Here is a 9,914-nt window from a genome sequence, read left to right as displayed (position 1 = left end):
ATTCTTATGAAATGACTGGTTTTGTTTAACAGAGACTTTGTTGATATTTCCTCTGCAGCACAGTAAGAACACGTCACTCCTTCTGCAGGAGTTCACAGTCTGAATAAACACAGCTGTGCTGCTGTCACAAGAAGCGATAGCTAAACTTGATCCTTGAAGCAACTGTTACTGAGAAGCTTGGTGTTCTGTCCTAACAAACTTGCGTGGTGTTAACTCTCTGTCAGACTCTGAGCTTTCAAAATTGGCACCCTTTGTCCAGCAAACATTTATGATAAAACTATCGATAGGACTAAATTTGTAAAAGAAATAAATGACAATAAAGTAAAGTGTGCTACATAAAAGGTTTCCAACAGGTGAAAGAAAAGCTTGGCAGCGGTGGGATTCGAACCCACGCCCCCGAAGAGACTGGAGCCTTAATCCAGCGCCTTAGACCGCTCGGCCACGCTACCACTTGCACTGCTTGCACATGTAGGTGGAACTGCCTTGGTTAAGAGGAAATTCCATTTTTGTTGATCAGAGTACAGTACTTTTCATTCACATCTATATACTGCAAAGATTAAGCAAACATTATTTCAACTTATTTTTTTTTTGTTCCAGTGCATACACAAGCCTAGCCTGAAGCTTTGCAGACTCTACAAACTGAATTCCAGCACATACTGTGCATGTCTATCCTGTGTGTCTGTAACATCAAACATTATATTAAAATATAAAAATGGGAATTGTGTGTGGAATAATCAATATAGCTCAAAGTGTATAAAATTTACATTGGATGTTAATATGTCCACTGATTCACCCCAGTTACTGGTACAGATCTCCCATATGGTCTAGCGGTTAGGATTCCTGGTTTTCACCCAGGCGGCCCGGGTTCGACTCCCGGTATGGGAATCAATGCTTTTCTTGTTCCTCTCTAACTCAACCTACAGATTGGCCTCAATGCACTAAGCTTTATCAAACACTTTATCAAACATTTGATAATTTACCTTATGGGTAAAATCTAATTTTGAATTCACTAAGGTGTTATATATTTATTGAATCTTTTATCGATAAAACGTTCAATAAATCTGTAACACCTTAGTGAATTCAAAATTAGATTTTACCCATGAGGTAAATTATCAAACGTTTGATAAAGCTTAGTGAATTGCGGCCAGTCAGGTAATACACAGCCAACGAATAGCATCGAACAAGTCTTCATTTTTTTATTGCTTTGATTTTTTTTTGCCTTGATTTAGCTTGTTATAGACTATCATTTGAAGGATTCATATTTTCTTCAAAGGTTTGCGGTCATTGCTTGCTGAAACAACCACCTATCGATTGTTCCCCTTTACTAGACCACCTCCATTGTTTACCCACCCACAGCCTAAAATCAAGCCCACTGTTCATCTATAGGAGTGTAGAGCGTTCTTGAAATCTGCATCTGGGGGATGTAGACCACTGCAAGTGCATATGAGAACTCCCTTGGTGAGTATTTGGGTCTGCACCAGACTAAGGAGCAGTTAGTTCGTGCCCTCGAGGAGTATGATGAGGCAGAGCAAGCACGTGCTCCAACACCAGCAGATGCAGCTCACAACACAGAGGAGGAATCGCTCCCGCCACAGGATGTAAGTGGAGACGATATCCTGGATGATCCACCGAACACGGAGATGACCTCTCTGGAAGCTGATCTACAGCTACTAGGCTCGGCTGATCCCGAACTGCGCCTAAAGCTGATCCTGGAACATAGTACGGGAGGAGAGGTGATGCGAGGGGGGAGGAGAGGGGATTCGAGGCTTCAGCCAATCAGGCTTAATTAGCAAGCATTACAACTTCTCTTCTGCGGCAAGCGTACGAGAAAAGAAGAGAAGTTGTAATGCTTGCTAATTAAGCCTTTAGGCGCAGTTCGGGATCAGCCGAGCCTAGTAGCTGTAGATCAGCTTCCAGAGATGTCATCTCTGTGTTCGGTGAATCATCCAGGATATCGTCTCCACTCACATCCTGTGGCGGGAGCGATTCCTCCTCTGATTTGTTGTGAGCTGCATCTGCTGGCGTTGGAGCACGTGCTTGCTCTGCCTCATCATACTCCTCGAGGGCACGAACTAACTGCTCCTTAGTCTGGTGCAGACCCAAATACTCACCAAGGGAGTTCTCATATGCACTTGCAGTGGTCTACATCCCCCAGATGCAGATTCTAAGAACGCTTTACACTCCTGTAGATGAACAGTGGGCTTGATTTTAGGCTGTGGGTGGGTAAACAATGGAGGAGGTCTAGTAAAGGGGAACAATCGATAGGCTGTAGTTTCAGCAAGCAATGACCACATTTGTAGAAAATATAAATACTTTAAGTGATAGCCTGTAACAAGCTAAATCAAGGCAGGTAAACATCAAAGCTATAATAGCCTGTAACAAGCTAAATCAAGGAAGGTAAATATCAAAGCTATAAACCATGAAACCACGTCTGGTGCTATGCTTTGTCTGACTCTGTAGGATGAGTTAGAGACGAACGAGAAAAGTATTGATTCCCATACCGGGAGTCGAACCCGGGTGAAAACCAAGAATCCTAACCGCTAGACCATATGGGAGATCTGTATCAGTTACCAGGGACATATTAACATCAAATGCAGTTTTCCATTCTTAGGATGCAGAAACTGAGAAATCTTCATTAATTTCACACACCATTTCCATTTTTTGTATTTAATATATAATTTGAGGTTACTGACGCGCAGTACATGCACGGCATGTGCTGGAATGCAGTTTGTAGTGTCTACAAACTGCAGCAGCAGGATCAGCCATATACTGGCTGTCTCCCGCGCCGATATCTCTCGTACGCAGACTAGCCCAAAACCTGCCGGTAATGTCAGATTTCTACTACCTACAGTAAATGACAGCAACATAAGAGAAAAGTAATTTATAGCTCATTTTACTCAGGAAGAAACGTAATTCTTATTTGTATGGGTTTTAAATTTTAAGATTTTCGTGACAGTTCCTCTTTAAGGAATGGGGTGCACAGTACTTTTCATTCACAAGTATATTTATAACAATGATTAACAGCAAACATTCAGCTAATTTTTTTTGTTCCAGTGCATACACAAGTCTAGCCGAAGGCTTTGTAGACACTACAAACTGCATTCCAGCACATGCCGTGCATGTACTGCGCGTCCGTAACATCAAATTATATATTCAATAAAAAATGGAAATGGTGTGTGAAATAATAAATATTTCTCAAAGTTTCTGCATCCTAAGAATGGAAAACTGCATTTGATGTTAATATGTCCCTGGTAACTGATACAGATCTCCCATATGGTCTAGCGGTTAGGATTCCTGGTTTTCACCCAGGCGGCCCGGGTTCGACTCCCGGTATGGGAATCAATGTTTTTTTTTCGTCTCTAACTCATCATACAGAGTCAGACAAAGCATAGTACCAGACGCGGTTTCATTGTTTATAGCTTTGATATTTACCTGCCTTGATTTAGCTTGTTACAGGCTATTATAGCTTTGACAGAGCCTTCTGTCATGCTGCCCCTACGTTTTGGAACTCCTTACCTCAACAGATCAGGACAGCTCCATCCCTGGACGTGTTTAAATCCAGACTGAAAACCCACCTGTTCAGTTTGGCATTTGCAGAAATATAACTTTTGTTGTGTGAATACTTCATCCTACTAATTACTGAATCTGAGAGAGCCTAAGCGCTTTGAGTCCTATGGGAGAAAAGCGCTATAGAAATGTTATTGTATTGTATTGTATTGATATTTACCTGCCTTGATTTAGCTTGTTACAGGCTATCACTTAAAGTATTTATATTTTCTACAAATGTGGTCATTGCTTGCTGAAACTACAACCTATCGATTGTTCCCCTTTACTAGACCACCTCCATTGTTTACCCACCCACAGCCTAAAATCAAGCCCACTGTTCATCCACCTATAGACTCACAGCACTCCCACACTCCACCCACCCAGAAATGTACACCTCTCCTACTTTCAACCCCCTAAAGCTGGCCATTCACTATTCAATTTGTAGCTACATGAGTCGGAGCAATTTTTGGCTACTTGGAGTCAGAGCAATTTTTTTTTTCAACTGTTGTCCCAAACACATCTGTGCATTATTACCAATGAGAAACACCATGCACTCAACTAAGACAAAGCCCAACAGACTGAAAAATTAAAAAAAAAAAAAGAAAAAAAAAAAAGTAAAAAAAAAAAAATTAAAAACCGTTTAACAATGAAAAGTTCACATTTAGCAAAACATGTACAGCAAAGTCCCCAGTATCTGGCACTGGTGGGGATCACCTGTTGCCAGATACATGGGCTTACCAGTTGAAAAAGCCCCCCCCCCCCCAGAATTGGACATACATTGTGTATTTACACAGATGCATTTGCTGGGACCTGCGTTTACTATATTTAGAGGCTTACTATATCTGAGTTTACTATTACAAAATTCTAGTGAGTGAGTGAGTGAGTGAGTGAGTGAGTGAGTGAGTGAGTGAGTGTGGTGTGTGTGTGGTGTGTGGGGTGTGTGGGGTGTGTGGTGTGTGTGGTGTGTGTGTGTGTGTGTGTATACATACAGTCCTTGGGAGGTCAGCAGCTGTCCCAGCAGTCCTTCAGTGGGAGGGTGTGCACGCAAACAGGGGTGCCCAAACCCCTTGTAGTAATATAGAACAGAAATGTGGAGTTTGCAGCCCACAGCTCTTCTTTTATTAGAGCAATACACACTTATAAAGGCAGACAGTTTCAGTCGTCACCGACCTTTCTCAGTGCCATCAACCAAATGACATCAAACAGGTGAACATATACTTGACAGGATATGACATCACAAATTAAGGTATACACTCAACAGGGCAGGAAGAGTTAATTTCACACTTAGCTTTAAAGCAACAGAGTCCATAGTTAGGTCCAAGCTGTCTGTTTCCAATCGTTCCAAATGACCCACATGTACAGTTTTTGTTCATGTAATCTGCAATTCATAAAAAGAGGTGAATGTCAAAATCCTTGTTTAGACCACTCGGATGTAGTGAGCCCAGCCTATCAATCCACCTAACCTCCCTCTTTCTGAGGAGGAGTACCCTATCCCCCACTCGTCTTGGTTTAGGTTGGTGGTCAATGACCATAAATTTAAGATCGATGTCCCTGTGGCCTGCTTGACGCCAATGTCTGGCTACAGGTAAATCAGAGGTTTTGCTCCTGACAGAGCTCCTATGTTGGTGGTCTCACCCACATAGAAAAAGCCGCAAGGGCAAGTAAGCAGAAGAGCAACATAGGAGCTCTGGCAGGTCAAAAAATGTCTGATTTCAAAGCCTCCACCAAAGGATGTACCTTTAATTAAATGTTGGCATTCGCTGCATGACAAACAAGAATAAGAACCCACACGTTTAGTGCCAGTGAGAGAGGTGGTAGGTTTAGGGGATGGGGGACAATCTGCCCTAACCAACCTGCTGCCCACGGTCTCATTACGCCTGTAGGCAGGGATCGGTGGAGATCGAAATTCCGGGATCTCTGGGTATGCACTTCCCAAGATATGCCAATGTCTCCTAAGGCAAGAGAGTACCTTATCAGAGAGCCCATGGTATTGGCATACAAAAGGTAACCTTGGACCCGTCTCTCTCACTTGGCGTTCAGAGTCAGTAGAATCAGATATTCTCTCAAGCTCATTGTTTATCAGTGTGGAGGGGTATCCCCGCTGCAAGAGCTTTTCCACCATCTGCTGCCTTTGTTGCTCCATCAAATTATCATCAGAGACTATTCTATTCACCCTCAATAATTGGCTCCTGGCGACAGCGTGGAAGACAGCAGGTGGGTGTAAACTCTCATAGCGGAGAAGTTGGTTGCGATCAGTGGGCTTCTGGTAAATGTCTGATACCAAGGTTTGGATTTTGATGGTTGTATCAAGGAAGTTTATCTCCAGTTTGTCATATTTGACATCAAATTTGATGTTCTTATGTGACCCTTTGAGGTCATCATGAAAGGCCAGACGGGATCCAATGTCGCCCCGCCAGATGGCAGAGAGGTCATCAATGTAGTGCCACCACACACCAGTGTGAGGCGAACGCCACATTGTTATAGACGAAATTGCATTTTTGATGCATGAATGCACCTGCAAAGGACAGAGCGGCATTGGATCCCATAGCTGTGCCCCGGAGGAGAAAAAAGTCTTCCCTGAAAAGAAAAGAATTGTTATCCAGAACAAAATGGAGAAGTGTCTCAAAAAAACAAACCTGCTGTTCAGTGTATTCCCCACTTGTTCTGATAAGATCAATACAAGCTTTTATGCCCTCCTGTTGTGGTATCGATGTGTATAGGGACGAAACGTCCCAACTAACCAACCAATTATGTTTGGCAGAATCAAGTGTTAAACTGGACACTTTGTGGAGGAAATCAGAGGTATCCCTTAAATAAAATTTAGTACGTTGCACCAAGGGGGACAAAACATGATGCAACAGTGTGGCACAGGGTGTAAAAATCTACCCGATGCCCGCCACTATTGGTCGACCGGGAGGCTTGGTGGGATGGTTGTGCACTTTAGGTAAAGTGTAAAGTACAGGTACAATTGGATGTTGTACAAACAGATAATCACTTAAATCTCTAGAAATCACCTGGCTGGAAACGGCTTAATCAAGAATGGCTCTAAGCATGGTTTTAAGCCGAGAAGCGGGGTCACCTGGTAGTTTACTGTAGACTCTAGGGTCCATGAATACCAGGGCCCGGCCTTTATCAGCAGGTTTAAAGATGAAATCTTTTCTTTTGCTTAAAGCGGATCTGAGATGAATAACAAGTAACTTGTGTATATATATATATCTTATCTAAAGTTTAGATAGTTTACACAGCAAATCTAGCTGAAAACAGCTTTAATAGAAAATGAGTATTTCTTCCTGTGATACAATGACAGCAGCCATGTTGTTTGTTAACATTACACAGAGGCAGGCTTACCTGTATCTTGAGCACTCAGCCTCCTCCTCCCTCCTCTGAAATCAATGGCTAGTAACACCTCCTCCTCCTCCTGCCCAGACTGCGCTCCCATGAGCCCTTGCTACTGCCAAGGCTCTCTGAAAACCTGTGGGCATGGTTTATTTAGATTATAGGGAATTAGAGTATTAAAACAAAAAAGTATTTGGCTTGAGGAATGCCCTATAAACAATAGAAAAGGAACACAATTATGCAATGAGTAAAAGTTCACCTCGGATCCACTTTAAGTTAAACAGAGCAAATTTCTCCTCAGCTGATAAATTATTGCTAGTAAAGTCCTAGTAGTGAGACTGCAACAAACGTTCAATATCTTTCGTAACTTTATCAACAAACATTTCAGAATCAGAGTCGTTTATTTCACCAAGTACAACGGGGGTTGTACCCGGAATTACTTTTGGCTCATACAGGGTCGGTGATAGTACAAACACATATGCGCGATCAACACTTACATCAGGTACAGTATGGTACATAGGTAAGCATATACATATATAATACAGCACATGACTAGTGCAGGACGCGTGGGGCGGTCTGGAGTGCTATGTGAGGGGAGCAGCCACATCTACCGGCGGCGCTAGAGAGAGAGAGAGAGAGAGAGAGAGAGAGAGAGAGAGAGAGAGAGAGAGAGAGAGAGAGAGAGAGAGAGAGAGAGAGAGAGAGAGAGAGAGAGAGAGAGAGAAAATGGATAGCAAAAAAGACCGGAGCCCTGTGGCCGTGGCGTCCGAGTCTGGCGCCATCTTGATTGATTCCACCCCCGTGTATGTAGTGGGGGGCACAAAGCAGCTTTTATAAAATAGATTAAAGCGTTTGCTGTCCAATGCATTACTGGTGACAGTCTTAGCGACGCCAGAGCGAAGTAAAAAGTGTGCCTAAAGTCTTATTTGTCTAAAAAGAGTCTATAGAGTTAGGTGGATTGATACGCTGGGCTCACTACATCCACGTGGTCTAAACAAGGATTTTGACCTTCACCTATTTTTATGAATTGCAGATTACATGAACGAATTGTACATGTGGGTCATTTGGAACGATTGGAACAGACAGCTTGGACCTAACTATGGACTCTGTTGCTTTAAAGCTAAGTGTGAAATTAACACTTCCTGCCCAGTTGGGCATATACCTTATTTTGTGATGTCATATCCTGTCTGTTAAGTATATGTTCACCTGTTTGATCTCATTTGGTTGATGGCACTGAGAAAGGTCGGTGACGACCGAAACTGTCTGCCTTTATAAGTGTGTATTGCTCTAATAAAAGAAGAGCTGTGGGCTGCAAACTCCACATTTCTGTTCTATATTACTACAAGGGGTTTGGGCACCCCTGTTTGTGTGCACACCCTCCCACTGAAGGACTGCTGGGACAGCTGCTGACCTCCCAAGGACTGTATGTATATACACACACGTGTGTGTATAAAACCCTATAAATGCAGTACGCATAATGCTATTTAGTGGTCCTTACAAAATGATGAGCAAAAAAAAAAAAAAAAACTCTTCACCTAAGAAAACGGAAACCTCTGGATCTTATAGAAGCTTTCGATACCTCCCTCTGGTGCCCATTATCACGCATGGACCCCAAACAATTCTGACAAGGGCTTTTCAGAAAAAAAACATCGGGGCCTCCCTTCTCTTCAGCCACAAGAGCAGCTGTACTGTGCCTGCGTGAGTACAGCCACCCTTGCACAGTAAGTTGGAGCCGACTCGTGGAGACCGCAGAAATCAGAAACCTTTATTTCGCCAAACATGACATGAATCCATGCCCGCAATACAATACAATGGCTCAAGAAGAAGAAGAAGACATAGATAGAAAACAAACAAACTAGCAGACATCATCAGTTACAATATACCTCAGTTACATTTTACATCACAGTCCCAATATGACATTTAGATGCCCAACAATAAATCACGTGGGCCGGTTGACTGGTTTGCCGTGTCACCGCCCGGGTTGCAGCTTGTTGTGGGTTGCACCGATGGGAGTATGTGGAGGGAATTAAGGAGGCTCACAGCCAAGGGGAGGAAGGAGTTCCTGTGTCTAGTGGGCAGGGACCCCAATGGAAGCAGACTGAAGTAGTGATGGCCCAGGTGTGAAGGGTCGTTGGCAATTTTCAGTGCCCTAGATCGCAGGCTCTTGTTGTGTAAGAGGGCAAGTGAGGCGAGAGGGCTCCCAGTGATCCTCTCCACCGACCTGATGACTCTCTGTAGTCTGTTCCTGTCACAGGCGGTAGCGCCAGCATACCTGACTAAGAAAGAAGAGCAGAGGATCGATTCAATGGTGGCGGAGTAGAATCTAGTCAGAATCTCTTGGGTCATGCCGAAATTCCTCAGCTGGCGGAGGAAGTACAGTCTCTGCTGGGCTTTCCGCTGGGTGGCAGTGATATTAGGCTTCCAGCTGAGATCACTGGAGATGGTAGTGCCCAGAAGTCGTTTACATGGAATTCTAGCTACGTCAGTGCCATCAATGTAAATTGGAGGTGGGGCGGGAGCCAACTTCCTGAAATCAACGATTAGCTCGACTGTTTTTGCAGTGTTGAGCACCAGCCTATTCTCCTTGCACCAGTTACAGATTCTCTCCACCTGCTGACAGTACTCCTCAATGTTGTCCTTTGTAACAAGGCCAACAATGGTGGTGTCATCAGCGAATTTGATGACCTTGACAGAGTCTGTCTCGGATCTGTAGTTATTTGTGTAAAGGGAGAACAGCAGTGGAGACAGGACACAGCCTTGAGGAGCATCTGGGTTCGTGGTCATTGCTTGTGAGCATATGTCACCCAGTCTGACGACTTGGGACTTGTTGGTGAGAAAGTCCGTGATCCAAAGGCGTAGGCTTGGGTGGATGCCAAGTGCAGCAAGATCTTCCTGGAGAATGAGTGGGCAGATGGTATTAAACGCCGGGCTGAAGTCCAGGAGTAGTATTCTGGCATACGCATCTGGCTTGTCGAGGTGGTCGACGAGTTGTTAAGGTTGGACGCCCCCTGCTTTTTAGGAAGAGGTATGAT

General features: G+C 43.8%; 3 non-coding genes across 3 annotated transcripts; 2 read left to right on the top strand and 1 right to left on the bottom strand.

The window, feature by feature from the left end:
- Positions 1 to 367: 367 nt before the first annotated feature.
- TRNAL-AAG (transfer RNA leucine (anticodon AAG)) lies at positions 368 to 449 on the bottom strand. The gene has a single exon. It is a non-coding gene; the product is annotated as a tRNA-Leu (tRNA).
- Positions 450 to 813: 364 nt separating this feature from the next.
- Positions 814 to 885, top strand: TRNAE-UUC (transfer RNA glutamic acid (anticodon UUC)). The gene has a single exon. It is a non-coding gene; the product is annotated as a tRNA-Glu (tRNA).
- Positions 886 to 3,267: 2,382 nt separating this feature from the next.
- Positions 3,268 to 3,339, top strand: TRNAE-UUC (transfer RNA glutamic acid (anticodon UUC)). Its single transcript has one exon. It is a non-coding gene; the product is annotated as a tRNA-Glu (tRNA).
- The last annotated feature ends 6,575 nt before the right edge of the window (positions 3,340 to 9,914 follow it).

Source organism: Hyperolius riggenbachi, chromosome 3, assembly GCF_040937935.1.
Source record: "Hyperolius riggenbachi isolate aHypRig1 chromosome 3, aHypRig1.pri, whole genome shotgun sequence".
NCBI lineage: Eukaryota > Metazoa > Chordata > Amphibia > Anura > Hyperoliidae > Hyperolius > Hyperolius riggenbachi.
Note: the sequence above shows the minus strand (reverse complement) of the source record. Positions and strands in the feature narration are given on the sequence as shown.